Source organism: Cebus imitator, unplaced genomic scaffold, assembly GCF_001604975.1.
Source record: "Cebus imitator isolate Cc_AM_T3 unplaced genomic scaffold, Cebus_imitator-1.0 Scaffold141, whole genome shotgun sequence".
Classification (NCBI taxonomy): Eukaryota; Metazoa; Chordata; class Mammalia; order Primates; family Cebidae; genus Cebus; species Cebus imitator.
In genome coordinates, this window is record NW_016107456.1 from 4241686 (window position 1) to 4265888 (window position 24203).

General features: G+C 42.9%; 1 protein-coding gene across 13 annotated transcripts in view; it reads left to right on the forward strand.

Annotated features, from left to right (window-relative positions):
* Nucleotides 1–24203, forward strand: part of PTPRT (protein tyrosine phosphatase receptor type T) — a 1128992-nt gene that overhangs the window by 279872 nt on the left and 824917 nt on the right. The gene's annotated exons all lie outside the window — the stretch shown is intronic.

Genomic DNA, 24203 nt, shown 5'->3' on the forward strand with positions numbered 1-24203 from the left:
GACACTGGTTGACCTTCACTACTGGTCTGCAGAATAGAGAGAGAATGATGGCTATGGACCCTGTCCAGGTGAGCTCTTACTGCACCTGAACTGAAAGAAGGCAAGAACCCAGAAGGAGGTGAAAGAGCAGGTCAGAGGACCTATGCACCTGAGCTCAGGTGGACAAAGGTGTTGCAAATCAGAGAGATGCACCTCTACACAGGCGACCACTAGTAAATTTAGTCCAAGGAATGGGCAGCTTTACCAATCAAACGAGCAAGTCCCACACTTCAGGGAGGAAAGAGTAAAGGTTTTTAACACTTGGCCCTGCAGTGCCAGCAGTGGAAGTTCCTTTTTTATGAGATGGAGAATGAAGGAGAAAGAGTTAATGCACAGATGCCCTGTGAGGCGTATTCTTAAGGTGGTTGCCTCCACGCCTCTGAGCCCTGTGGAACAGAGTGTATGGGCAAATCTGGCCCTCTCTGAATACGCATGCAGATTACGTGGCTGTGCAGTCTTTCCTGGTCCAGGAGAGCAGCCAGGCCTCTCACATGGTGCCCTTGTGCAGATCAGGAGGCAGCTTGCTGAGGGCCAGCTACTGTCAGGGGTGGGACCCACAGGCGTTACCTATAGCCCGGCCAGGCCTGAGGGCATTTTCTGAGAGGCTAAGCAGTCCTCCTGTGGGGTTCGCTAAGCTGTGCCTCTAGCAGACTCTTTAATGGAACTCAGATTCCGAAGCATATTGCGCATTGCAGTTGGGCTCCCAGAGAGGCCCTAAAATAGCAAAAGCTGTAATCCAGGGTGTGATTTTCTCTTTGTTCTGGCCATGAAACATTAACAACGACATTAACACAGTCATTTCACTTGGATGGCCGAAGTCGGAGCTTCTTCCCTAATTATATCCCTTTTCCCCTTCTTAGCTTTCATTTTATTAATCATTGGACAGCATATTCATGACATAGGCCCTTTGGAGAGGGCAAGGGTTTAGAAAACTGGAAAGGGAAAGGGTGCCCTAGGGTCATGTTTTCCAAGCCCCTGCCTCACACAGATTCACTGCAACCTTTGGTGTGTATTTGTTTTTAAACTACACATTTTTATAGATTTTAAACATATATACAGAATAACGTAAAAAGCCCTTATTGCCCAGCTTCAGCAATGAACACCCCATGGGCAATTTTTTCACCCATACCCCTATCCACTTACCCGTTCTGTACTGATACTGTATTTTTTCCATTATTAACGAATTTCCCCATGCTGTTTCTTTATTGTCAAATCCTTCCCTCACCCTCGACTCCTCATAACCACTGATCTGTTTGTGTTTCCTATAGTTTTGGCCGTTCCAGAATGTCAGATAAATAGAACCATGCGTTCTGTAGCTTTTGAATCTGGCTTCTTGCAATTAACATAAATCATTTGATGCTTGTCTATATTGTTGCAAGTGTCAATAGTTCATTCGTTTTTATTGCTGAGTAGTATTTTTCCGTATGGTCGTAAATGTGGTTGGATCTTGAACTGGGTTTTAAGGATCCAAGGACTGTGGAGACCACGGGCATTCCCTTGATGAGTGATTCATACAAATCTGTGCAGTAGGCCCCAGCTTCTGGGAAAGAGGGGAATTTGAGCACAGGCAACTAATCACCCCGCTTTCCTTGACATGAATTGACATGATCAAAAAAAAAATAAAAACCTGACATGACCAAGCTGGGCACTGGAAAAAGTGCCATCCTTCTGCCTCATACTTAGTTTCTAGGAGATACAGTGATTGAAGAGGATCACCTAGAGCTGATCCACAAATCCCTTTCCTCAGAAAGCAAAGACAATTTGCTTGTGAGATTTGTCAAGGGAGTATAGAGAACAGCTACACAAGTGAAGATGGATGTAGCCGTGAGAAACAAAACAAAACAACGAAACCCACGAATCTACTCCAGCGGTATGTTAAAGGAGTGATATACCACGCTACAGTAGGATTTACCTTGTAATTGTAGGGAAAAGTCAACATTAGGGAATGAATTAATATGTGTTACATGGATAAATAAGAAATAGAAAACCATATGATGAGTTCAGTAGTCTCGAAAAGGCTTTTGAAAAATGTAACACTCATTCTGGTTTAAAAGTTAGCAAGCAACCCAGTGCCCCAAATGTTTGGGACTTCCTTATCACCCTAAACATACAGTCAAGTAGCTTTTGTAAATCTAAAGTTAATGTCATCATTTGTCATGAAAAATTAGAATATTGGCTCAGAAGTTGCTATTAAGACTAAACTGATAACCTCGTCATTAAACTTTGTAAAGGTTCCATCAGTAATGGCTGTTATGGGTTGAATTGTGTCCCCAGAAGAAGTTATTTTGAAGTCCTAACTCCCAGTAATTCAGAATGTGACCTTATTTGGAAATAGGGTCTTTGAGGATTTAATCAACTTAAGATGAGGTCCTTAGGGTGGGCCCTGATCCAGTATGATTGGTATCCTTGTAAAAAAACAAAAAACAAAAAAATAAGCACAGAGACAGAGAAGACAATGTGCAGAGGCACGGGGAAAGATGGACTGGAGTGATACTTCTTCAAGCCAAGGGATGCCAAAGATTGCCAGCAAACCACATGAAGCCAGGGGAGAGACATGGAACCGATTCTCCCTCCTCATCCTCAGATGGAGCCAACTCTGCTGACAGATTGATTTCCAACTTTTAGCTTCCAGAACTGTGAGACAATACCTTTCTTTCATTTAAGCCACTCAGTCTGTGGCACTTTGTTATAACACTCCTCAAGAATGAATATAATAGCTAACATTTGTTCACTGTTCACTCTGTGTAAGATACTTTTTAAGCACTTTATAGCCATAAACTCATTTTAATTTTTACAGCAATTTTGTAAGGAAGAGATGATGATTATTTCTGTTTTACTGATGGAGAGACTAAGACACAGAGACACTGGCAAACTTTCCCAGGGCCATCCATAGTAAGAGGTGGGACAGGCATTTAAACTCAGGTTGTCTATTTCCTAAGCTAATCCATGAGCACCAGCATTAATTATACCATGTTCAGATCCATAATAATTACAGCATGTTGATACTGATATATCTAGACACATAGATCAGTGGAACAGAATAGAAAGCTCAGGAATAGATCCTTGTATGTATAAGCATTTTATGTAGGACATCAGGGAGTAGATGGATAATTCAATGACGCTGAAACAATAGTGAAAGTATTTTAAAAAGTAAAATAAAGTTGTATTCATATGGCATGTCATGCATTAAACTTATTTCTAGATGAAGTAAAGATTTAAATGTATTCATAATTCAATAAAAGGCTCAAGAATGATACAGGTGAATGTTTATTTCTTCTGTAGTATGATATCCAAGTGTCAGATAGTCTGTGTAGGCATTTCTACCAGAGTGGGAAATGATTTGCAGATTTTAGTTTATACTCAACCTTGTACACATGGTGAAAATAATTAAGAGAAAGAAACTAGAAACTAGAGAAATGTTTGTAACTGAAAATGTAGAGAATAAGTTAATGTGTTTACCAAATTAAGATCACTTACAAATTAGAATGGATAAAAAGTCCAATCGTAAAATGAGTGAGGGGCATAAGCAGGCAATTTCCAAATGGAGAAATGCCAAATGGCCAGTTGAACTTATAAGAAACATTCAACCTCACCTAATATTGAAATAACTTAAAATTAAACTAATGGGCCTTCTGCCTTTCACCAATTAAAATGACAAATGACAATGATTAAAAGCAATGATGATACTTAGTTCTAGTGAGGATGCAAGGAAAATGAACAACCTTATACATCGCTGATGGTAGTGTTAATTGCAACAACTGTTCTAGAAGGTGCTTTGACTATGTATATAATTTATGCATACCCTTTGACCCTAGAAATACAGCTTTTAGAGTATTATCCCAAGGAAATAAATGTAGATATTTCCTGCACTTTATTTCCTTGCCTTAAAAGTGGTAAAATTTGAAAGTTAAAAAAAAAAAAAAAAAAAAAAAAAACGAAAAGAGGATTTGGGTTAGTAAATAACAGCATATAGAATGGCAATCATTAAAACTGGGTTTTAGAAGAACATTTAGTAAACTAAGAAAATATTTCTGATATTGTAATGTACTTTAAAAGCAGGTTGTAAAGCTTTTTGTTCATTCTGGTTCCAGATGTTCTTTGGAAAATAAATGTGCCTATCTGATAATGGAAAAAAAAAAATCTCAAAAGCCACGTATGACAGTATGAGAAGTGGTGACTCCCAGAAAGGTGCAGTTTAGGGAGGATTCTGTTTTTAAATTTTCCTCAAATAATTTGCAGTAAAAATGTATTATTTTTGCAATTAGATTAAAATGAATAAACCTGACAAATGAATGCATATAGATTCATATGCAAAGATTTACAGATAAATAAATATATGTAGGATGCCTCTAGATAATGTGTACATTTTCCAGATGTTAATTACACCAAAAAATGCAATGTTGTTAAATGCATTGGTGCCCGTAGGCATTTTGAATATTTGTGACTTTAGGGTATTCAGAATAATTACTAGTTAATATCTATCAATAGTTATGGCTTGTTAAAACGTGTGTTGTTAAATTATGAATACATTTTATAGGCACGGTATTCCAAATAACAATAATAATAGCTAGTATATGTTTAGCTCTTAAAATGTGCCAAACTTTTTTCTAGGTACATGCTTATTGTCTTTCTTGAATTCCTCTAAGAAATTCTATGAGGTTGTATGTGTCTGTGTCTGTGTGTGTACTGAGACTCACAAAGCATATAAGATAAATATATTAGATTCCAAGAGAATCACCATGATTTAAAAAAAAATGTTTAATATGGTTAGGCTTTGTGTCCTCACCCAAATCTCCTCTTGATTTATGATCTTCATGATCACCATGTGTCAAGGGAGAGACCAAGTGGAGGTAATTGAATTGGGGGCAGTTTCCCCCATGCTAGTGATGAGTTTCTCCTGATAGTGAATGAGTTCTCAGGAGATCTGGTGGTTTTATAAAGGGCTCTTCCCCTCATCCCTCAGCACTTCTCCTTCCTACCACCTTGTGAAGAAGGTGCCTTGCTTCCTCTTTGTCTTCCACCATGACTAAGTTTTTTGAGGCCTCCTCAGCCATACGGAACTGTGAGTCAATTAAACCTCTGTCCTTTATAAATTACTCAGTCTCAGGCAGTTCTTTATAGCAGTATGAAAACAGACTAATACAGTGTTCTTTTGAAAGTCATTTCAAAGAAGATTTTGTGTTCCATAATCACCACAACCTTGATTTCGCCCTTATTTTGTGTCTTTGTCTCTTACAGTACTCTTGTGGGCACCAAGGCTTTGTAGAATAAAAGGGGTTCCCCAGAGGCTCACAGCAATGTGCAGACTGAGTATGAGGCTCTCAGTGATCTGTGTAGTTGGATCCTGTAGCTAGATGTTGACTACTTGGGGGAAGTCCAATGGAATGAATTTCCTTTATGCTCGTTCTGTCAATATGATTTCTCCTAAGTTTTCGGTAAGAGCTAGACAACAGAGTTTCCCCGTCTTACATACATCCCCCACCCCCTGCACCCGCCTCAATAATTAGGACATTATAAAGGAGGATATAAAAATTTTCATTGATTCTACCACTGAGCTGGTTGCTGTTTCCCAAGTAATTGTTGGTGCATGGATACGGCCAACCAGTGGCATAGCTCTATTCTCAGGGCTTGCCTGGAGGAGCCTCCCAGGATTGTAGAGGAACTGCAGTGAGAAATTTATATAAAAACTCATAGGAGGAGATCAGGGTGATTCTAGTGAATCTGAATCAAAAGAGTTTCAAACTCCCAAAAGAGCAGCAGGATTTCTAGTTGGTACTTGGAGGCTGTAGTTTGGGCTGTCATGTGATGTGGGCTGGGGCTTCATGTCAGATACATCTGCAGCCAAACAAACTGCAAGGATTGAGGGGGATAAGGTGACCAGCTTTATGGTGTCCCCATAAACGATTCAAAGGTGTGATTGAGGCATGGAAGAAGCTGCTAGGGAGAAAAGAAGAGGAGAGCAATGGGAAAATTGAGGAGACTCTGAAATACCGATAGGCGTCAGCAAATTTTAACAAATTGGGCAAAGTCTGAATTACAGTGTTTTGCTAGAGCTGTGGACAATAGTAGTGTTTTCTGGCACGGTTGTTGCATGTTTTCTCCCCAAGGTGAAATCCAACATGTTTGTGTGAAAGCAACTGAATGTTGGTAATCTTGTCCCTCAAGGCCCATCCCATCTCCTGCCTGAGGTCTGATGTTATCTGGAAAGGTGAGACACGCAGCTTTACAGGTGCAGTAGAGCTTGGTAAATGCTGGATGGGTCTCAGGTGCCTCCATCAGAAATGTGGCATGACTGCAGATGAGGATATCCATCACTGCCAGAGACAGCCACATGCCACACCTCTTGTATATCTCTGAGAGCATTTCAGAGCCCTGTACCTGTGGAGCTACCAGATGTAAGCTTCAGAGTCCCCCCCCCATCATGTTACCCTTCCAAGGCCCTGGGAAGGGTTGTGTGCAGTGTGTTCAGATAGTTAGATATTTTATAAAGTGATTAGAAGTAAGATAATTTTAACCACAGTTGGCAAAGACTGTTGTGTGATTCCACTCCAACTTCCCCTTCATCATAATTTCCTTTTAGGGGTGAGGGGTGGGAGGTGGCAGTTTTGGAGCAGGCAGGGCATTTTAGAAATTTAGATAAGCAGAAGTTGAAGTTTAGCTTGGGTTAATAGAATATAGATAGCTAGATCAATAGATCAATGATAGATGATAGTATACATACACACATAGATACTTCTATTTTATATGTGTATGTATGTATGTTTATATGTACGTATTTACTTACTTACTTTTAGAAACAGGGTCTTGCTCTGTCACCCAAGCTGAAGTGCAGTGACAAGATCATAGCTCACTGTAGCCTCAAGCTCCTGGGTTCAGATAATCCTTCCACCTCAGCTTCCTGAGTGGCTGGGACTACAGGTATGTGCCACCACCCCCAGCTAATTTTTTATTTTGTTTACAGATGGGATCTGCTATGTTGCCCAGGCTGGTCTCCAACTCCTGGCTTCAAGTGATACTACTGCCTTGGCTTCTCAAAGTGCTGGGATTATAAGCAAGAGCCTTGGCACCCATCCTGTATTTTCTTGTGTATAATTAAACCAATACTAGCTACCCTGGTGTGATAGTGCCTTCCACACACATGCCTAATGTCATGAATTCAAAGATCATTTGATTACTCAGTGCACAATAACACTTGTAATACCCTGAAATAGTATAGCATACACATGAGAGAAATTTGATAGAGATTTCTCCAAATTTGAACACAGCCTTAAAGTTTACATGACTCTCTATAAACAATGACTTGTGAACTTGAAGGAGACTTTAAAAATATTAATAATAGCAAACAAATATTAATCAGCTCGCTAGAAGGGACATTGAAGTTTCTAGTCTCTCTATAAAAAAGAAGATATTGCAGAATTATTGTCATAAAGAGATCATCTCAGAAAACGTGTCCAGAAATGTAGGGGAGAATATTGTTAGATAATTTATAAAAATAGTGTTTTTCTGGATTGTACAATGTTTGTGGTATTTGTTGGTTGTTAGAAATTTATTTGTTGTGGTTTCTTTTCTCATGTCAAATAGTCTGTTTTGTAAGTTTATATTATTTTTCTTAAAAAATGTATCCTCCCTAAGGTGTTTAAGCTTCGGGCTATACCAAATTCCAATGTGCTTCTGGGTGGCTATGATTATTATCTTCTTAGATGAGGAAATTGAAGCTGGGAGAGGTTAAGTAACTTGTCCAAGGTCACATGGTCATGGGCTGGGCATCAGTGTGTCTTGAAGATGCTCATCTCTTGTTCTTGTGCTGCTGTCCCAGTGGGGCATGTTTAGGATGTGGGCTTTGCTTCTTTCTGCCTTAGTGCAGCTGCAGCTCCTCATGGGCAGAGGCCTAGAAGACATGGGGGACTACTCTGTCATCGGTACTTCACCGACTTTCAGACTGTTTCCTCTTCCGCAAGTGTTCTTATGTTTGGAAGGACACTGGCTTGGGCATCCTTCATCTTTTTTGTAGCACTCTCATGCCATGGCCCCTGACATGCTGACTGGCAGATACTGCCAGGTTTTCCGAAATTCCTTCACTTCATCTCATACTGCGTGGTTCTCTTAAGAACGTGTGGTGTAGCATATAAATTCCTGGCATTTTGGGTGGGCTCAAATTGTATTGCATCCTCTAAGTCAATGAGAAAAACATTTAAAAACCCTTCAGTGTTTGTGGTTTGTTACTTTTGCTTGCTTCTGTTCATTCCAGTCAACGCTGAGGTTGTAGGGTTTGATATGCTGATTTTGATTCCGCTTTTTGCATTTTTACTTTCCCTGAGATCCTTTGTTAACACACCGACCTGTCTCCTAATCCTGTTGTTTCTCAGGTTATCGAGGTCTCTCTGTGTGGCTTTATCTTCTTGTTTCACAAAGAGCTGCATCTCTTTGTCTCCTGTTTAGGATGCTTCACACTATTTAAAGCGTTCTTCGGGTTCTTTTGGTAGATCATTTTCAGAGGTCTTCTTTTTAAATGTTTGCAGTGATTTCTTTTTTCCCCCTACTATATTAATTTTTTCATTTACTCATAATAATTCTTATTCCCCCCCCCCCCGCCACGGTTATATTTTCTGACTGTAGGTAGGAAGTTGTTAGGAACAGAGAAACTCCAGGTGCCTAAACCAGGTCTTACGTTAGGGGGCCTGGGACATGCTATGCTCCTGGTTAGATGCTAAAAATTTGAACTTAGGGGTTGACAATATGGAAGAAACACATGGTTTATTTAGTTAATTCCAGGCAGATGAGGTTTAACATTTTTTTCCCCTAGATTAGAACAAGAGTGTAACAGAGGTAGTCTGCCATTTGCATCTTAAAATCCATTTTTGTTTCCTCCAGATGCAAGTGGATAGTTTTTATTGTGAGTCTGAAATGGCAAAAGTTCTCTTGTCCGCCTGGCAGGGTGTGCGCTGGGGGTGTGGTTCACTTCTTAGGTGCCCTGCTGCTCAAGCCTCTAGGGGAGCATGCAGACCGGCAGGCTATGGGGCTCCCACCCCATGGCAGCATCTTGGGGTGAATGTTTACAATCGAAGCCCCAGTGGGCATGTGCTCTTTTAGTTTAGCTGTCTCTAGGTGGCTTGTGTAAGTCAGCTCAGTTAGACCCCCCTGCCTTGTAAGGACAGAGGGCTTTCTGTATCCCGGGGGTTTCTTGCCTTGGTGTACCGGAAGGATCGGATCACACGTGGGCTCGGAGGCTGAGGGCAAGGTTTTATTGAGTGGAAGTAGCCCTCAGCAGATGTGGGGGCCAGAAGGAAGATGGAGTGGGAAGGTGGTTTTCCCCTGGAGCCGGGCCACTCAACCTCGGTGCTCCCCTCTGACCACCCAGCCAAACTCCATGCCATTTTGCCAGTCAGTCTGCCAGCATCTGCTAGTGCCTGCCAACACTTCCTTTTGCCGGTGTGCTCCTTTTGATGTTCAGCTGCTGTGTCTTCTTCCTCTGATGTGTTCCTCTTGATGTCCAGATGCTTGTGTGTTCTGCTGATGTGTTCCTCTGACCGTCTGGCAGCTTGTGTGTCTCTGCCCGCTAATGTCTCGGGGTTTTTATAGACACAGGATGGGGGTGTGGCAGGCTAGGGTCCGTCTTGGGAAATGCAACATTTGAGCGTGAAAACAGCAATCCCTGTCCTCACCTAGGTTCGTGGGGTGGAGCCCTAGCCAGGGACCCACCCTTCTCTTCTCAGCACTTCCCTGCCCCCTTCCCTTCTCAAGACCTTGTTTTCAATTCTGTGGGAGGTTTTCACCTCTTCCACGGCTGTTACGGGCTTTGCAGTGGTTCTGTGGGAGACCGTCAGGAGCTTCCAGCCAGATCCATTTTAAACAGAAAACGACTCAGCCAAGGTCATGCAACCAGCTGGAAGCAGAGCCAAGTCTTTAATGCAGGACTCCTTTCTCTCAGGCAAATCCTCAATCTTCAAGACCACCTGCCTCGTTTGCGTCCTGTCAGGCCCCGAGTTATTATGTGATTTAGCAAGTCGCAGCTTTGTTAGAAGTTCATTTCTGTTTCAAAGAGTTTTAGCCTGAGGTGGAGTCATGTTGGCAGAGGCTGCCCTCATAGGATTGTCTGCCTTGGGCTTTTGCAGATTTAAAAAAATATGCATAGAGCTGGAAGTTGCTGAGTGCTTGTTCCAAAGAGGAGAAACATGTTTATATGTCCTGGATCTACATGAACTCTCGGGCAACAGAGAGGTAGAGATGAGGCAGCTTTGAGGTAGAGGGTCTGGTTTTTTGCTTAGGAACCATAGTGACTGCCCTACTGTCTCTCTTTGAAACTCATCAAAGATCACTTTCTGTAGTTACTAGGAGATTGCCAGCTTCCTGTTTGTGTACAATTCTACCTTGGTGAGATTTGCCTATCCAGGGGAACAAAGTGTCAATGTTTGAGAGGAAGAGCGGAAGACTTACTGATTTAAGTGGGTGACATGGTAGTTCAGCTGTCATTACAGTTGTCCAAGGCACCCTCACCATCCTTATGACCTCAAAACCTGCTAAGTCCACCACTCCATTTGGAGTGACCCAGTCTTGGTATCCAAATAATTTGAGCTTTAGCTTAGTTGAGGCTTCTTTGTACTCTGTCCTTAAAAACCTTCCATCCTACAGTTAATGCACACTTAACGGTCAAGGTCTATGCAGTCCAACTGGCAACTACCGACTACATTGCTAAAGCTTCACTATTTTGAGAGGACTTCCAACAACCAACTGTACTTATGATAATACCTCAGACCGCAATAATATTTTATCTACACAATTACCAGTTTGGTGATTTATAGAATGCTGGATGCTATTATCAAGTTTAATTGACTATGTGGGACCCTAGTCTTTACTTTATGTAATTAAATGTTAATATACTTATAAAAACAGAGTACATAAACCAGTATCTGTCAGCCAGTCCTAAATGTTCCTTGGGCTTCTGCACGGATAGCATTGTGCAGCAGCAAGATAATGGCTTTGGGGGAAGGAAAACAGAATCCACAACTGTAGGGAATGTGGATTGGATTCTTAACTTGTTGGACTCTCAGTTTGTCTTTAAAATGGTGATGATTAATTCCTGGATTTACAGGATGGTTGTTAATGATTAAATAAGATTACATGGAATGTCTGGCCTGATGCCTAGCAAAGATTAGCTGCTTAGTAAGGATCCATTTCCATACCTACTTTATGCATATGATTATTGCATGCCTAACATCTTCAAGGCATTATGCTATGTCAGGAGCCAAGGTGGGTCCCTTACCTGCTTTACTTCTCTCCCTGCTCCCATTGTTGATCTCCCCTATTAGTAGATGAGCTCCATGGAGAAAGAGGTCATAGCTGTCAATCCCTGCTTTATCCCTGATACCTAGAATAAAGTCTAGTACCAGACACTTGATCTAGCATTAATGAATGGAATCTAAATATGGGTTGAATAAATTCAGCAAGGGTAATAGGGAGGAGTGGGAATTTCATGCAAGAGATACTATGATATAGTTGAGAGGGTTTGTGCTTTGGGGTCAAATTGAATGTAATTCTAGTCCTGACTCTGTCTTTTATAAGCTGTGTAGCCTTGCAGAAGTGACAACCTCTCTGAGCCTCAGGGTCCAGTTTTGCAAAATCTTGCCTTAAATTTCAAAGAACAACTCACACGACTTCTTTAAGGACAAAATAAGGTAGTGGTTGGAAAGTACCTGGCACTTAATGGTTCGGAATTATTGAGTGGGCACCAGAGGCTGATTTTCCCGGGGTGGAACTTGAGAAAGCTTTGCATGACCCCAGGATGTTCTCTCCTGGGGATTGCTGGGGTCGTCTCCTCCCTCTGATCCTCACTGGGCCAAGGTGGGAGCACATGGCTCCTGTCTCTCCTGAGCTTCTCTAAGCCAGGTCACTAATGGAGCTGAGATGTGGAGTGGGGTCAAAGGACACTCCAGAGTTTCAAAGAGAGTCATGTGTGGACCATGTGACTCTACTGACCTTGAGCATCAGGACAGTGTACTTACTGTCCTAGGCACTGGAACTTGCCAGGGGACGCCTGCCAACAGAAGCTGTGGACCTTAGTTCTATTCTGTTCTGTTCTGTTCTTTTTTTTTTTCCCTCTGAAAAAATTGCATGTTAAAAATAAGTCACTTTCAGAAGAAGAGGTTTTTAGAAAGCCAGATGTTCCTGTAGCAGTAGCAACTTTTGGGACTAGCAAAAATAAGCTGCCATCATCCGTCTCCTGGTTTCCTGCATGCCTTGGGTGACAGCTATTAGATTACTTTCAGGCCTTTGGGAGGAAGAATGAGCAAACTTTTTCCAGCAAAGGCTAATAGTAAATATTTCAGCCTTTACAGACCGTCTGGTCTCCATCACAGCTACTCAACTCTGCTCCTGCAGCTGGGAAGCAGCCATAGATGGTATGCAGGCAAATGAATATGATTGTGTTTCAATAAAACTTTATTTACACAAATAGGAAGCAGGTTAGATTTCTAGTTTACAGATCATAGTTTGGTATACTGTGTGTTAAAAACTTCCTGATTTGGAGAAAGACATTGGTTTCTGTATTTATTTTCCTGCTTCCTTTCCTTGATGGGGCGGGAGGAGTGGCACCCAGAGAGGAAGGGGCATGAAGCGGTCCATGGGGGTCTTGTGGGGTTGGTGTATCTTACACAGAACTCTGGCTACCACTGTGATCAAGTCAGTGTATTCTAGCAATGATGCTAAGCCAGAGCAGAAGATCCAAACTGGTTCCCTAAACAAGACAGAGATCGTGGGGGACTTGCCAGGAGCTTTCATGTAGACAGCTATGGGATTGCAGGTGTTAAGTCTATGTCATTGGCTATCTAAGTGTAGAAATGTATTTATCAGTGTGGACATAAACAAGCGTTTCATTTGTTCTTTTAAATTTATGTTTTTAAGGAAGGGGGTGTGTGTGTGTGTGTGTGTGAGACGTTCTGTGACGGGAGTCCTAATTGCTAATGTTTGTTGCAAGCTTGCTATGTGCCAGGCACTGTGCGGTTTTACATGTTATTGAATCCTCATAACAGCTTATCAAGAATGTACTATTATTATCCACATTTCATGGATGAAGACACTGAGGAGGGGCAACCATGTGGATTTCATCTCCGGTCTTCTATGTGATGCGGGCTCTGGGTGGCATTACCAATTTTGGTGCCATGGGAATGAAGTATGATGGGGGACATGGTAAACTGAAGTAAGATTTTAGCCAATCAGAACTCAAGGCCATGGCTGTGATGAAAGGAAGTGCTGGAGAGGGTTAGAGAGATGACGGGACTTGGGCATTCATACTGGGGACAAGCCAGACATCCATGTTTTGCTAGGAGTCTCTGCCTGCTCACTGTTGGGGAGCACTCAAGAGCTGTCATGTGGAGACAGCTGATTATAACTTCTTACTGGGGAAAGGACCTCACACATACCTGGCTGAATGGGAAGGACCTAGGTTTAGCCCTGCTGGCTCTGTGAATATGGCTTAGCTTGAGCCAAGCTGGGTTTTGAGGTGGACCAATCTCAGAATTTTCTTCTACCACCTGCTAGCTCTGTGACCCTCAGAATGTGACCTAACCCCCACTTCAGTGGATTTGCAGGGCAATTTGCCTGTTCCAGTGCTTTGCAGAATCTCCCTGGCCATTTCCTAGCTGTGATATTTGGGTCATGTTACTTAACTAGTGCTTGGTTTCCTCATCCATAAAGTGTGGATGGTGATAGTACCTACTTTGAAAGTAGGGCTCTTTCGAGGATTATATGAGGTAATTCATGGAAATGGCTTAGCACAGTGCATAGCAGGTAGTAAGTTCCCAGTATATGCAAGCTGTACTGTTCCCAATTTAAAGATGAGGAAGTGGAGGCTCAGAAATTTTCTCCTGACACATCCAAGATCACAAAGAAGGTGCCATAACCAAGCTATGCATCATCCTCTGATACCAAGTCTTGTACTTCTGACACTTCCTCATATTCTACTTCATTCATTCATTCATTCATTCATTCATGAGCATTCATAGAGTTTCCCTCAAGCTCTCAAGAGTTAAAGTACTGGTACTTTGATGAGTCTAGTGAATAAAATGGACACACACTTCCTGCCCGGGTAGAATTAGGCTGGTAGTGGGAAGACAGAAAATACTTAAATGAGTAAATAAACAGTTTCAGAATATAACTGAGGGGTTTGAGAAACAGCCCTGTCAAACATAAACAAGGTGGTATGACAGAGAATGGCTCGATAAGGGAGGAAGCTGTTCTGCATTTGATTTTTGATGTGGAAGATGCCCGGAGCCAGCCACATCATGTGCCAGGGCACGACTGTTCTATGGGGAAACAGCAAGTGCAAAGACCCGGAGACCATGAAGAGCTTGGCTTGGGCTTCTGCAGGCTTCAGACACTGACACAGCTGCTAGGAACCAGTTGAAGTCCATCCTTCTGTGTCGAGAAAACCTTTCCTCACCTTTTCCCGACTGATCTGAAGTTTCGCTGAGATGGGGGATGACCCGTGACCATCTGTTTCTTTCACTGCTCCCTCAAAATAAAAATGAGAAAGATGAAAGATGCTATTCTGGCTTCTGAGTGGGCAGAGCTCTGGCTTGGGGCCCCTTTTCTTTGTAGCCTTGCCCTTTTTATGCCTGTTTGTCCACCTGTAAAATTAGCAGCTGGGCCAGACCATCCCTTCTCTCTTTAAATTTGATAGTGCAGTGGAATCCCTGCGTCTGCTCCCACGCTGTTTTTGGGAAAGAAGACTCAGTGGGTTGGGCGGGACTACTTTTCAGGCCAGTTGGACTCTCCACTGGCCCCCATCTGGAGGCATCTTCACTTGTTTCAACTGAAGGTGGCTGTTCTCTCCCCCTGTCCCCTCAGCCTCTCCTTGGCACGTTGGGGCTGGCACTGACCCAGCACAGGTACTCCTTCTTTCATCACAGTTTCTCCTTGGTCATGGTGCATCGCCGTGTCTGCTTACAAACTGGTGGCTGGGAAGACCGGGGCCTCTAAGAAGACAGAATCTGCTTGCCATACCCATGATATTATTTTTTCATGAGGTACAAATGCACCAGACAGAGGCCCGTAGCAGACCACGTGGAGAAGCTGCTCTAAACAGAGGCTTTTATTTTCAGGGAACACCTGGTACTTTTTGTGTCCCAGAAAATGTTGCTAGGCACCACGGAGGGAGGCACCACAGGATGTCAGAAGTCAAAGGATTCTTAGGAGGTCGGGGGCAGTGTCTGTAATCCCAGTGCTTTGGAAGGCCCAGGATGGAGGATCACTTAGGGCCAGCAGTTTGAAACCAGCCTGAGCATATAGGAAAAACCCATCTCTACAAAAAATTAAAGAATTCTCCAGGTATGGTGGCACATACCTATAATCCCAGCTACTTGGGAGGCTGGGGCAGGAGGATTGCTTGAGCCCAGGAGTTCCAGGCTTCAAGTGAGCTATGTTTACTCACTCCGGCCTGGGTGACAGAGCGTGACCCTGCCTCTTAACAGGAACAACAAAAAGGTTCTTGGAGAGGGTTTAACTTACTGCTTCTGTAACACGTGAAGAAATGCTGGCCCTAGAGGCTGCGTGACTTACTCAAAGTCACATAGTAGTGAGGGGTGACAGAAGCTGGGATTTCCAACGCAGACCAGTCGCAGACCACAATCAGCCCTGCTGATCAATGTGGGATGTGGTGGACAGACTGAGACACAGTTTCTTTAAAACATTTTGTTTGTTTGGTAAGATGATGCCAGCTGAATACATGTAATACATCTGCCTTTTCCATTTCTAATTTATAGATTGGGATTAAACATTAATTTAACAAACACTTGCCACCAACTATTTGCCAGATACTCTTCTAAGTCTTTACAAATATTAAATTACCCAATCTTCATAACAACCTTAAGAGTTAGGTGCTATTATTATCCTAGTTTTAAAGATGGGAAAATCGAGGCACATGGAAACCATCCTTCTCAGCAAACTGACAGGAACAGAAAATCAGACACCGCATGTTCTCACTCATGGGTGGGTGTTGAACAGTGAGAACACATGGACACAGGGAGGGAAGCATCACACACTGAGGTCTCTTGGTGGGGACTAGGGGTGGGATGGTGGGGGGTGGCGAGTTTGGGGGGGATAACATGCGGAGAAATACCAGATATAGGTGATGGGGATGGAGGCAGCAAACCTTATTGCTATGCATGTACCTATGCAACAATCCTGCATGTTCTTCACATGTACCCCAGAACCTAAAGTGCAATAAAATATATATTAAGAAGTTACATAAGTTGGCCAAGGTCACGTAACTAAATAAAAATAGCAGAGCTTAGATGCTGCCTCTGGAGTTCATAGCTTTAATTGCTACCTGGTTACGTGTTTTTCTGGGCAAAGAACATTATCCACTACCCAAGGTGGGCATTTCTGGGGCCGCTTAACCTCACTGAACTCTTTAGTTAACACGTGAGAAAACTGGAGACCGGAAAGGGCATGAAGGCGTCAGATTAGGTTGTAGGGCACTGCTGTTTCTGTTATCCTGGGCTTCCCACTGTGCTGTGCTGCCTTGGAAGTCTAAACACGTCTCTGATCTAGAAGACACCCAGCAGCAAGTTCATTATTCTCCCTTGAAGTTCCTTGGCTAACTTCCACCTTTGTTGTTTCCATTCCTGGATTTAGCGAAATGGGCCACATTAACCTGAGTTGCTGCACCAAGTCTCATAGAAAAAGAACCGAATGAACAGATCAGACACCGTTTTCTTGGTCCTTGGGGAATGCTCAAGCCATCAGAGAGACATCATCTTATTTATAATAAATTCACTGCTCAAAGAGCTTCAAAACATTTTTTCATATTAGGAGTATTGTTTCTATCTGTTGAGTCCATGAGTGTTTGACATTGGATGACTTTATAAAACATTCTACTAATTGGATTTGTTAAAGCAAATAAATCAAACACTAATTGGAACGTGCCCTGCCATTATTTTTGCTTACTGAATTAGATATAATGGTGTGAAGGCCTTCTTATCATATTTGTGCACTTATTTAAACACCCCCCTGGCACACACTTCTGCAAATTCAATTAGATATTCAAAAAAGGAATTCAATTTAAGCAAGGCTGGTTTACATTCATTCCGGGGGCAAGAATTGGCTACCTGAGACAGGTTCCTCACCATTAATAAGCCCCGCCTAGATATTACCCTGCCTTCAAAGCATTTGTTGGCACCAGGGTGGAATCTCTACGATTGGGGGGGTTGAGGTATTTTATCTTTAGAATATGTGTCCACAGAGCAGGGTTGGCTTAGAGGGCACTGAGTCACACAGGTCCTGGCGTTCAGAAGAGAAGAGCCCATGCTTGATTTAATGTTCTGCTGTCATCATCTTGATTTCTTTCTTTCTTTTTTTTTTTTTTTTTTTGAGATGGAGTTTCACTCTTGTTGCCCAGGCTGGAGTGCAATGGCATGATCTGAGCACCAAAACTTCCTCCTCCCGGTTCAAGCAATTCTCCTGCCTCAGCCTCCTGAGTAGCTGGGATTATGGGCATGTGCCACCATGCCAGGCTATTTTTGTATTTTTAGTAGAGACAGGATTTCTTCGTGTTGGTCAGGCTGGTCTCGAACCCCCGACCTCAGGTGATCTGCCTGCCTTGGCTTCCTGAAGTGCTGGGATAACACGCGTGAGCCACTGCACCTGGCACCATCTTGATTTCTTAATAATTTTAAACGAGAGACACTGCATTTTAGCTTTGCATGGGGTGCTTCAAATTTTGTAACTGGACCTATTCTGTAGGTCACCTTGGTTGTCAGACCTTCTGGCTCTGAAAGAAGCCCATGATTGGCGTCTTGGCTCTGTCCCTGATCTGATGCTGAGTGCATCATCCACTCCTGCCTTAGTTTCCTTGTCTGTAAAGTGGGAGTACTACTCTTTTTCAATGAAGAACACATACTTATAATGTAGGTGAAATGTTTAATTAAATCTAAAGAGTTATAGTTCTTTACTCAATCTCTTATCCATAGGGCCAGGAGACAGTGGAAGACATGTTCCTCCCTCCAGTTCCCAGAGTCAGGAAGGAACACTCTGCAACTGAGTCTTTGGGGGAGAGGGTCAGTAGCACATGGCAGACACTCAAATGGTGATACATGAACTGTGTTAAAATTCAGTGACTGCTAAAATTGAGAATTTTTATGTTGTTAGAGCAGAAGTCAGCCAACTATAGCCTACCAGCCAAATCTGGGTGTTCACTGGTTTTTATATAGCACACAAGTAAAGAATGGTTTTTACATTTTTACATGGTAGCAATCAAAAGAAGAATACTATTTTGGGACCTGTGAAATCATATGAAATGCAATGTGCAGTTCTAATAAAGTTTTATTAGAATACAATCATGCCCATTCTTTTTGTATTGTTTCTATGTGACAGTAACAGAGAATAGGTGGCCTGCTGTGATGGGTGGAATTCTAAGCCCCCAAGATTCCTGGCCTTGGGGGTACATATCCTGTGTACTTCCCACCCCTTGCGTGGACTGGGCATGTGATGAATTTCACTGTCTTGATTAGCTTATCTTAGTGACAAGGTGAAGGAATTTTGCAGATGTCTCCTAATGTGACTATGTTTGGAGATAAGGCCTGTAAGAAGGTTAAATGAGGTGGTATGCATGAGGCCTTAGTTCCATTGGGTGGGGAAGATGCACCAGGTTACATAGGCACCAAGGAAAGGCCACGTGAGGACACGGTGAGAAAGGTGACCATCTGCAAGCCAGGGAGGAAGCCCTCACCTGACCATGCCAGGCTTTGGTCTGAGCTTCCTGGCCTCCAGATCTGTGAGAAAATAAATGTCTGTTGTTTCAGTCCCACAGTTTGTGGCATTTTGTTGTGGCAGCCCTGGTAGGCTGATACAACCCGCAAAGCTGAAAATATTTACTATCTAGTCCTTTATAGAAAAAGTTTAACAACCCCCCCCGCCCCGGTTAAAAAGTAACAAAAACTGCTTTGACCACATTGCTCTTGGGTCCCCTGTAACCATTTATTCTTGCCACGTCTTGAATCTGTCTGAACAGCTCACAGGTGTGAGCTCCCCACATACCAATGATAACTACATGAGGCCCACACTGCCCCCTGTTCCCTGCATGTGACTTCCTTCCTGACTTTTAAGCACCCTCCTCCATTTCTTCTCATTCCCATAACACTATGGCCTCCGTTGTGAGGTGAAGGGGCAGAGCCTACCTGCTATACCTGGTCCTCCAAAATTGCAGATTGGCATGTTGGGCCTGGGAAGGAGTTGAGGGCAGAAGGCCTGCAGACGAACTGAATGCCATTTTACAGGCATCGGGGAAGAACTGTTCGGCCACTTATTTCCCTCAACAGGTTCCTTTTGAGGTCAAGGTGACATTTTCAGTTCATCACCATGGCAACCTAGTATAATGGGTAGGTGCATAGACGGAGCTAGTCTGGGTTGAAAGCCACGCTTCGCCACCTGTTATTTGTGTTCTCTTGGGATAGTTTTTTTGTTTGTTTGTTTTTAAACCTTTCTGTGCCTTAGTTTCTTTGTCTGTAAAATGGGGGCTAATGATCATATCCATCTCGTGGGGTGATTGTGCTAATTAAATGAGCTACTATTGGTGAACTCTGAGAACAGTGCCAGGCACTGAACATGGTTATCCTGTCTCTCAGATCTGGCTGTTACTTGTGTCTGCTCAGTAGTTCTTTGTCTGCATGTCTTTGACCTTGCGTTCTGATTACTTGGTCCTTGCAAACCGTCGTCAAGCTCTGCTCACAGTTTACTTAGCGGTCCCAGCGGTCATTCTGGTCCTTTTGCAGATACTCTCATTTCTCCTCGAATGACTTCTCCACCTGTCCATGGTCTCACCTTGCTCTTCTCCCTTTCCTGGTGGCCTTATGGTGCCTCCTTAGCACAACCTTGGACTTCCCTTTTTTCTCTGGATTCAGAATCTCCATCCGTGTTGGCCCTTCATGTAATAAGAGTAAATGTTCTTAAGGGGTCTAGCCTGACCTCTGAGCTTTTGGCTCCTATTCTCCACCAAAGCCTCCCCTGGGTTCACCGTGGCCCTCAGGAGAAACCTGATGACAGTGGATGAGAACTTTCTCTGGGGGCTCCAGCCTGGCTCCTCTCCTTTTTAATATATTCAGGCATTCACTGAACAATAAAGTGCAAGCACATACTATGGGACAGACCCCGAGGAAAGAGACCCTTGTGGCATGTCCCTGTTGCCATGGAGCTTGAGTTGGAGGGACGCAGTCCTGTGGTCTCAGTTCCTTCCCTCACCCCAGGGTCTTCAGTGCTGATATCTCCCCCAAGAATCACAAGAATGTATGTGGAGTGAGCTACTAGGACTTTCAGCACCAGTTATGGATCAGGGAGGGGGTGTTTCTGCACATCCTCTTCCATGGCAAATCACCTTAATCTCTGGTCATGTTCATCAAAATGATGAGCTCTTCCAAAAGTAGTGCCTACCATGGAGGGCAAGGAAAGGCACAGTTCCACCTTTTTTTTTTATGTTTAGCCCAGTTTTCTTTTTTTTATTTGGCTCCACTGCTGGATATTAAAAGAATATCTTTCTATTCTGGTCTCATCAGGGTGAGACCAGATTCTGTGAACATAGAGTGTTCAAAAGAGTACAGGGTTAGAGCAATGGAAAGTACCCAGGCTTTGGTACCATCCAGTCCAGGGCTCCATTCCTTCATGTGGGTGAGTTTGCTATATCATTTATAAAATGGTACAATCAAAATGGCAGGGCTTGTGGTGAGGGTTAAATACTGTAGGTAAAGCCTCCGTACATTCAACTGTCAATATAAGGAGGTGTTACTGTCAGTACTGCTGTACTGCTGTGATGTCTCTGTTTAACTTACCTCACTGGGTAAGTTCCCTAGGAGCTCTGATGACAAGTTTTCCTCTGTACAAAGAAGAAAGCAATACTTTTCTCTTAGAGCAGGGGTTGGCAAACTATAGCCTCTGGGCAAATCTAGGCTGTCACCTCTTGTGAATAAAGTTTTATTGGAACACAGCTACACTCATTTATTTATATATTTTTGCACTGCAGTAGTAGAACTGAGTAGTTGTGATAGAGGCTGTGTGACCACAAAGCTAAAAATATTGACTGTCTAATCCTTTACAAAAAATGTTTGCTGACCTCTGTCTTAGAGAGTGGTGATGTTGGAGTCACCTATATCTACATTAATATACATACAGGTAATACACATAGACCTACATAGTTCAAATATGGTGCCTGGCACACAGTGGAAGTCCAAGAAATCTTTAGTTTCTCTACAGAACTTAATTCTGCTCAAGAATACACAGGATCATATCTAAGAAATGCAGAGGAAGACACATTTTTATTTTTATTGAATTCTATTCCTCTCTCATTTTCAAAAAAAGAGCTCATGTTTTTTTAAAAAAATTCTGATTGACACTATAAACTTTATTTATGCTTTAATGTATCCTAAAGTATGTATCCTGCACTATTTTTACTTCCCTTACAGATGCTGATATGCTATACATTACCAAACCCAAATGGATTTTCAAAATCCAATTTCCTTGCTACAGTTTTCCATTTCTCTGTTGACTTTTATGTCTGATTCATGTCAGAGCCTCTGGGGCCATTGCCACATTTTGACCTCAGCCTGCCCAGGGAAATAGCTCTTCTGGGCAGGTGCTGGGTCCTTGGCCAGTGGCTGCACTTCTCTGTCCCCCCTCAATATGGATCTTCAGCAAACCTCAACTGAGCCCAGCTTCTGGGGTGGGGGTAGGTTTTTTGGGTTTTGTTCCTCCCAAAAATAATTGCAGTGAGATTGAGATCAATTAAATGATGTCACCTGCTCCTCAAATCCGAATGAGGTTAGCATCCAAATGAGTGTCTTTGGGGACTGTATTAGTCCATTTTCACACTGCTGCTAAAGACATACCTGAGACTGGGTAATTTATAAAGAAACAGGTTTAGCGGAGTCATAGTTCTGTGTGGCTGGGGAGGCCTCACAGTCATGGTGGAAGGTGAGAGGAACATTTTACATGGTGGCAGACAAGAGAAAATGAGAGCCGAGTGACTTTTTTTTTTATCAGATCTTGAGAGACTTATTCATTACCACAAGAACTGTATAGGAGGAACCACCCCCATGATTCAATTATTTCCCACCAGGTCCTTCCCACAACACGTTGGAATTATGGGAGCTACAACTGAAGATGAGATTTGGATGAGGACATAGCCAAACCATATCAGGGATTCTCTGCAACCATAACTCTGCCCTGAGTAGCCTACCATAAACCTGCAGCAATGTCTGGAACCTTTTTTGTGTGTGTCACGTGTTATGGCCCCTAGGAATTGTGCCAAGACAGATGGATGTTATTGGGTTTAGATGTTTTCTGCTCTCAGTCCAGGGGAAGCTTGGCTTTAATTTCTCCTCCTCTTGGTAGCTCTCAGTGGCATGACACCCTAGCTGGTACTTGTGCTGACTGCATGGGTCTGTATCTCTGTGGTTCCTCAGAGTTCCAGTTCTTTCTGAATCTCTGGAATTCTTAAATATTACAACTGGAAGGTTCATTGCAATCATCTTATCCAGCCCCTTGCCTTGCACAGCAGAAAATGAAGGCTCAGAAATGGGGAAGGAATATGAAGCCAAGAGGCGATACTCACAGGGCAATATCGGTTGCTGTTGGGTTATACAGTCGTGAGCTCATAGCCACTCTATTTCTCAATATAGAGACAGAAGACTCAGAAAGTTACCTGAAATACATATTAGGTATATTTTCTCTCCTGAATATTTCTTAAAACATACCTTTGAGTCAAGTCAGACCAATAGGGAGCAGGTATCCGGACTGCATTGTGTTGGGCCCCAGTGAGCTTTTACTGAATTGTATGTTTGGGCGATGCTGTCAATTTATAACGGGGATGATTATGAGAAAAGTCTCATTAAATTGGCCATTCACCCCCTTGTGCGGATGTTGTTTCATTATGGGATATGGAGTTTCTGTTACGACTATTCCTGCAGAGAAGTTCTTGTCTGATCAAAGCCCCTGAAATGGTTGTCATTTCCCCGAGCAATTTGGCTTTTATTACATAAACACAAGAGTGTCTAGTATCTGACCAGTTTTTGCTTTTTTTCTGTTGGGTGTCAGAAGCTCAGAGCTAAATATGTAACCCCCTTTTAGCAGATGAGCACGTGGAAAATCGCAGCATAGATTTGTGGCTCCCTCCTTCTGTCCTGCTTTTCTTTCTTTTCCTGTCCTCAATTTGATTTTTGTCATCATGCAGCATTTCCTGCTTCTATGTTTAACCGGCTGCTGTGGCTGGACCAGTGACCAGTTAGGCAGCATTCCTTGAAATTCCCTGCTTTGCCGGGAGCCCAAGGGCTCCATGGAAAAACCACGAACTGTGTATTGCTGGGATTCCGATGTGTATGAGTGATGAAAGTACAAAACAGGAGCCTGTTTGTAGAAACTCTTCTGTAGGAGGGACATTAACGTTCCTCTAAGTGACCCTAAGGTCCCCATTTTCCCTCCTGAACACATATGTCATCCCGTAAGTGATGACAAATTATGGCAGAGTGGGATAGAATTGACAGTGGGGCCGGCATATTCTGAAGAAATAGTGGCTCAAGGTAGAGTGCAAAGCTGCCTTTAAATTCACTCTAAGCGAGCTCCTCTGCGGAGGCAAAGAGAGGACTGTGGTTTGAAAATAAAAATTGGGTCACTGAGGTCCAAGGCCTGCTGCTATGGAACCCTATCATCAAAGAGGAGGCTGTAAGAAGGGAAAAGTATTTGCTTACCTGCTGCAGATTGAAGTGACCAACAGAGCTCAGCAGAGAGGAGAAGCAAGGTGGTTGAGTGGGTGACTGTGAAGAGGAGGGATGTCCCTAGACCTTAGAGGGCCAGGACCTGTCAGCAGTCAGGTCAGGATCAGCCGAGCAACCTCCCTGCAATTAGGCAGAGGCAGGGAGGTGAGGGATGGGCAATAGATCCAATGGATTTGGGGTAACTATTAATGTAACCTTGCTTGGGAGTTGTAACCTGGGATGCCTAGAGGTATAACTGTGAGCTCTCATAAATCTTATCTAGAAGAAGGAAGAGGATTTGGTTCATTAAACCATCAACTAAAATAAATTAATAACTTGGATTTTTTAGCATCAACACATACATAAGAAAGCATATTTTGGATTGCATCTTCACTGTATGTTTGCGTGCTTATCTTTCTTTTTTTTTTTTTTTTT